Source organism: Cibotium barometz, chromosome 51 (genome assembly GCF_041138505.1).
Source record: "Cibotium barometz isolate CiBa-2024 chromosome 51, ASM4113850v1, whole genome shotgun sequence".
NCBI lineage: Eukaryota > Viridiplantae > Streptophyta > Polypodiopsida > Cyatheales > Cibotiaceae > Cibotium > Cibotium barometz.
Window position 1 is genome coordinate 20166451 of NC_141096.1, and position 7043 is coordinate 20173493.

General features: G+C 39.2%; 1 non-coding gene across 1 annotated transcript; it reads right to left on the reverse strand.

The window, feature by feature from the left end:
- Positions 1-1116: 1116 nt before the first annotated feature.
- TRNAE-UUC (transfer RNA glutamic acid (anticodon UUC)) lies at positions 1117-1190 on the reverse strand. Its single transcript has one exon. It is a non-coding gene; the product is annotated as a tRNA-Glu (tRNA).
- Positions 1191-7043: the final 5853 nt, after the last annotated feature.

A 7043-nucleotide genomic window follows, 5' to 3' on the forward strand; every position in this document is an offset into this window, starting at 1 on the left:
ATAATGTAATCTACTGCAATAAAATTTGGAGAGTAACCTGGAGTTTTAATAGTTAGAGAAAGAGATGGAAGGCAATATGGGAGACTGATATTCCTACAAAATCTCAAGTCTTTCTATGGACAGTGTGTATGAGAGCTTTGCCTATTGGATCTAAGTTGGTACAGAGATGTAGAACTACTCTTGAGGATGGAAAACATGCCTTTTGGGGGACTGCCCTGCCATTAGAGGTACTTGGACCAGAATTGGAAAATGGGTTCATAGCAATACATGGGTACAAGGTCAATGGGGGGACTAGTTATTAGGAAGATGGACAATTAATGATGGACATATTGATTTGATCTTTAATATAATCAGATTTTGTTGTTTGTGGGAGATTTGGAACTCTAGGAATTGTATAGTATTTCAAAAGGTTTGTGACACATGTATTGATGTGACAGGGTTGATGCATAAATGTATAAATATGTGCTAGCGCATATACTTGGTAAACAAATAAAATAAGTAGGAGATGTTATAGATGATTCAGGCCTTGCAGACAGCCATTACTTAACTCCTGCTCTTGGGAGAGAGACCTTCACTCAGACTCGGCTTTGCCTAACTAGTTGGTTTATCTGCTTTTAGGGAATCTCAGGGTTGAAGCTAGAGTCTAACCCAGCAAAGTTTGGACCAAAGACCAAGAGATCGTACATGAAAGTGAAGTAGATGGATTACACATTTGTTGCCTTTATTGAAAGCCTAGACCTACATTCAAAATTTGTTCTAAGAAGGGGGATGTTTTGGAAAAACAGTCATCTAGAGGATATACCACTGAAGCCATGATTGAAGCTTGCATTTAGCTTGGATATCAGATATCATGGGAAAAGTTTTCTTTTGTATTTGAGGAAGATAGATGGTCTCTGATTTGTAGTTTACTAAATAGGGTTTGAATGATGAGTAAATGTAATGATCATAAATTGTAAAGCTTGTTTGAATGATGAGTAAATGTAATGATAATAAATTGTAAAGCTTTTTGGTAAAATATATATTGGTCAAAAACCATGTGGTTTTTCTAAAGTGTGTGCTTTTTCGTCGATGTACACATTTCTAAAGTATTGTTCCATCATAAAATCTGATTCAAAATTCCATTGCCGGGATTTGAACCCGGGTCGCCTGGGTGAAAGCCAGGTATCCTAACCGGACTAGACGACAATGGACCGATGCCAGAGACTCTTGATATTGTCATAATAAAAGCTTTTACACAATCTCGCAGCACAGGTAAATTCCCAGAATTGTAACGATGGGTAACCACGAAACCATCCTCCATCCCACAAAAGGGGGCAGCCATGATAGGGAGTCTGTAAACACACTTACTGTAAGTAGTGGGCATGCCGGTTATGTGACATCCTACAAAGATCTGACGGAGCCCTTTGGTAGAAGGTCAAAACATTAGGTTTTTCCATCATATCTTTGGACCAATTTTGGCATGGTTGGCAACAAGTTGCTACACAACAACAAGCAAAACCTATGTGTTGAGCTCGCAACCTCGCAAATTCTGGGTGATTAGGCGGCTGCAACAAGATTTTATTTCAAACACCATGGAAACTGGCCCTTGCAATCTTCTTGCAAGCTTAATGTCACAGGAATGGCCATACTTTAATTGAGGGAGTGAATTGTGGTATCTGCAGTTTTTAAGGACATTATGTTGCCCTTCCACGTTCAGATACTAGATCTGAGTAAACTGTCCCTTTAATGGTAGACTTACCCTACTTCTGAGACTTGCATATTGTATTTGAATCTCCCTATCATCATTGTGTGTTAGTCACCTGCAAGTGCCCCTACTGATCCATGCATGGGTGGCAATTGGAAGGCAAGGTTGCCATAGTGATGAGCATTCTACCGGGGCATCGGTGAGGACCTTGTCAGTCTATATGTGGGGGATGACAGTGTCCGCCATGCTGAAGGCTGCGCGGACATACATGTGTTGCTTGCAGATGGCCAAACAACACATTTCACATGTGTATCATATGCCTGGTCTAACAAAAAACTTGCTCTCTGTAAGAGAGGTTAAAAGCACATCAGGCAAGTATTGAATTCTTTCATCAAGACTGCATCATCAAGGCCTGACTGTCTATAATGGAAAGATGATCCATACCACGTGCCCACAGCAAGGAAGACTTTACCCTCTAGGCACGACAAGTCAAAGTCTCTGGGATTATTGTTGCATAAGCTTGACCCTATCTTCAATCGTGGTAGAATGAAGACATGTAGAAGTCAGTCTCTAGGATTATGGCATGTAAATTTGTCCACGAACCTATGTAAACGGGGTTAAAAGCGGTGGATAGCCCAAGTCCTTATAGGTCGTGGTCAATGGGAACCGATAATTGGCGCGACTAACAAACCGGAAAGATTGCTATAGCTTTTCTGAACTAAAACCAATGAACGCTAGGACACCTTAGATAATGAAAGATTGTTTTGAGTGTACGTAGCGATTGGATAAAAACGTTCAACCGTGGCATAATTGGTTAAGATTCTCTTGGAAGCCGGTGCTCCGAAATATTTCATTATTGTTGCAGCCACAGCTGCGGAAGCCCCTATGAAGGCTATCGCAGCTGCTCTACCCACAACGGGTCATGTGGATACTCTTCGATGGCATTACCGACTAGGTCACCATGGTCAACAAGCCCTCAAGGAGATGCAGCAGAGCTGGATCCGGAAAATGGAATATACTTCCTCCTTGGTCCCATTGAACTATGGGAATGGGAGAGCCCACCATCCACGCCCTCTAGAACAACGGCCAACAAACCATCCTGCAAGGGCTTCATGCAAGCCTCACTCTGATGGCTCCTCCATGCCAATCTCAATCAGCTTGTTGCTGCTGGTGATCCACTAGAGACCCTGTTGCTCTTGATGAAGATGATAGCCTCACCGTTGAAGAGGCTCTCTTTGGTCCCGATGCTGCTACTCTGTGGTACCTAAAGATACCTCGGTTCTTAATCTCTCGTGGTAGGCGTCTTCATATTGCAATGTGCTTGGCAGCATACGTTACTCCGGTAACATATGTACAAGACCTAATGTCTGTTTTGCTGCTGGCTCATGCAAAACCCTAGAGTACAACATTGGAAAGCACTCAAGCATCTCCTACGCTACATGAAGCATACCAAACTCTATGTAAGGATTAGGGTTGGAGCACAAGGTCTCCATGGCTGCTGTGAGCACAGACATACAGATGAAAAACTACGAACAAGATGAAGTGCAGGAATGCCAAGTGGTGTTAAAACCAAGAAGTGTATTAAATAAATTCGAGCCGACACCCATAGTGGGTAGGGCAATTCCTCTCCGGAAACCCGCCGGGTTTGCAGAGTTTTTAGTGGGTGAGCCTAACGGCAAGTCCCACAGTACCTGGGCTTCTTTGGGAGGTCTTGGTCGCTGTCGTGCCGAGTTATTGGGTCTTCCGAGGTCATGCCTTAAGGAAGTAGCAAAACCGTTCTCACGACCGAGACGACGAAGCTAATGACAAAAGTGTTTCACTGCTCGAGTCTCAGAGACAAGCATGCTCGTCTCTGACCTCGGCTCGAAAAACAAAAACAAATGTATTAAATAAAAGACATGTAGGATGTACATTGATTGCAATAAGCCTTACTCGAGAAGGTTGTGAGGGTAGTTACAAGTTAGTTATAGCAAACGGACAATTGTCCGGTGAGGTTATTTAGGTCTTTGTGGGTGGCTATGCAGAGATGCTATGCATGTGTATGTGTATGGTGCAGTGTTCGTAGAAAACATTTTTCTCAACAATTTTCAACCTCAAATTTATGTAGGTTTTTTCCTAAAATTTAAAGGTTTTTTTAAAGCAAAATTATAACTAAAATTCCTTAAAATTTGTAGGTTTTTGTGAATTGTAATTTTGAAATTTGAAGGTTAGTTTTTAAAATTTGCCTTTCACTTGACACTAAACCTCGGTTTTTCGTGAACACTGGTATGGTGGACTTTACCAGTCTACAGCTTAGCAACCTATGCTCCTTGGAGCTACTGATTGGGGTAATGATCCCGACACCTGGCGTTCCACAACCAAGTACATGTTAATGGTTACTGAAGGTTCGGTTTCATGGGCAAGTAAGAAGCAACACTCCGTAGCTCTATCCTCTACAGAGGTGGAGTATATGGCAGCCTTAGTTGCATTTGAATTTAAAGAATCCTAGAAGAAGTAGAAATAGCAAGACCTATTCCTTTCAAGATTCATTCACATAATCAATCATGCATTGTTTTGGCAAAAAATCCCAAACGTTATGAGAAGTCAAAGCATATAGATCGCACGTTTCGTTTCACTAGAGATCTAATTGAAGAAGGGCACATGCATTTGGAATTTACAAGCACTAACATCATGTGGGCATATTTTCTTACTAAACATCTCCTAGAGTCAAGCAAGAGAGGACACTTGTAACTTTTTGGGATTACAAAAAAATTAGTTTTAAGGGGGTGTGTTAGAACTAAAGTAGCTTTACATCATAGCTTAGGTTAGTAATAAAACCATAGGTTAGTATTGAGACCTTAGGTTAGAAGTAAAACAAACTTCATTGTATAAAACAACTTTAGTAATGGTTTCCAACCATCAACATCCTTCTTACACACTCGATCCTCTATGGTGTTTTCTTACCCTTTGTCACCTATGTCCAGACAATGGAGCAACCAACATCTTCCAAACAAACTAGATCTTTCTTTATTTTTTATCCCAACAATTTGCATACACACTTCTACCACTTGTATTCCTTCTTTGACCCATGGTATCCCTATGGTATCCCAATACTAGAGTCACATTTCTTGAAGCTATCTGTATTCACACCAACTTGTGCCACTCCTAACCAAATAAATAATTATGAAAGGAAATAATAGGAAAGGCTCCCTTTTTAACATCCACGTGGCATTAGACTAAATGCATCTTTTGGCTTTCCCTATTAATAATGATTATCTAACTCCATAAGACAAACACTCCCTTTTTAAACTCCATCATTAGACTAAATGCACCTTTTGGCTTTCCCTCTAAAAAACCATTATAATGATTATCTAACTCCTCAACTCCCAAGAATGCATTGTTATCCTTTTACTAGCATTTATAGAATCTTCCATTAATCTTGTTTTTCACATCGCAACCCAAAAAATATACCCTCTATTAGTTTCTATGTTTAATTCCTTAAGTTATAACATCATTTGCTTCAAATACTCAATCATTAGTGCAATATCTTGTAAAAAGTGAGACATTCGCCTTTTTGTTCTACCCAATGTTTGAAAAAATTTATGAAATCTTTGATGATGCTTGAGAAAACTTGCAAGTGTTGTTTTATGTGTTTAAACATAGGAACTAGTTTAGGCTCTCCAACTGGTAGGACTGGATTCCCTTGATTGCCCCTTTTTCACTAGAGTTGAATGCCATCTTCCTTTGGTATCCAATTAGTTACTTTTGGGTGCACTTTGTATTGCATAATGGGAACATTTCCTTTCATGAAAAAACTAAATTGAAATAGTTTACAATGCCTAACCAAATAATCTTGACCTTTACATAAGTATCCCATGATTTACATCTTAAAGTGTGACACTTAAGTGATAAAAAATGGTGCTTCAACAATTAAAAGTCTACATCAAAAGGTGAAATGTGAGTGTTTGGCTTGTTCGCGAACCTACTGGACCTACTAAACCTCGCATCATCAATAGCCTCATGCATGTGGCCAACTATGAAGAAGATCAATTGTATCATTTTGAATATGCATCTAAACATCTAGTAGTGATAGGTATACGAACAAGTATATGTTCTTAATTTCAAAGCCATAATTGTCCATGGATTGCAATGTCAAGTTCTCTAGAAGCTACCGGAATGATGATACATTTGATTGACTTTTAGAAGAATTACAAGTTAGAAGTGAAGTTGGTACATAGGAAGGTAAAATATTGTCACCACTATAAAATCCAAAGCCTCTCTTGAAGCAAAACTATTTGACTTCAAGAGAGGTTGATTTTCCACTACTATCAAATCCAAAGCCTCTCGTGGAAATGCATAATGTTTTCCAGTCATTTCATCATTTACAAGGTCCATTCACAAGATCTCCACAACCATGATCATCCTAGATATAGTGATAATTAACCTAGTGTAATATTGAGCTCCACAAGACAAACCCTATTAGCTTGGTCAATGTACGAAAAGGTCAATAGGGAGGCATTCAACAAAAGTGACATGGATGCAAGGACCAACTAAGAGGTCAATGGGCACAAACCAAAGTCAAGTTTCCAAAGCCCATAGTTTGGAATCCAATGACATGACAAAGTAATTTTGACTTGAGTTTTGTGTAAATGTGTAAATGTACTATTAGGCACTAGTGTATATCCAAGGAAGTTCCCACTTGACCTTACTTGCTAATTTAAGAGCTAGGAGAGTAGACTAGGAAATAAGAATGTTTTGAGTGGCGTGGATAAGTGTGAATGCCCATAACTTTAAAGTTGTACATAAGTGAAAATATCAAATGTCAATATAACTTTACATGCTTATTTTAGCTTTGCAAACTCTCAGCCTCTTTCTCCCTTATACATGCTTCTCAAAATTCTCTGTGTGGTGCTTCTTTGAATTTCTAGCTTTCATGATACTTGTGAGTGTTCTAGATTTTCCATTGTTGAAGGCTGAGAATACATCATCATTATCCACTAATTTGGCCCCATAAAATGTGTAAGAAATGATCCCCTTCTTTAATTTCAATGCCAAAAAATTGAATCTTTACCTTACAGTTTTTTCCTTTAGCCCCAAAAAGCTTTTCCAATTCATATCCTAAGCTTCTTTTGTTTTTGTCGGCAATGTGATGTATGATTGAATCTCCTAGATATAATGTAATTATGGATAAGCCTTTTTCATCTCTTTCCACTTATGTATTCTTCAATGCTTCATCCATGGGACACTTCTCTCTCCCACTTACCATTCCTTATAGGTTCTCCCTCATTTTCATATACTTGACTTTCACTTACCATGTATGAAAGCCCTTACCATTGAATTTTTTAATGAGGTAGGATGTTGCCATGATTCTATGCAATGA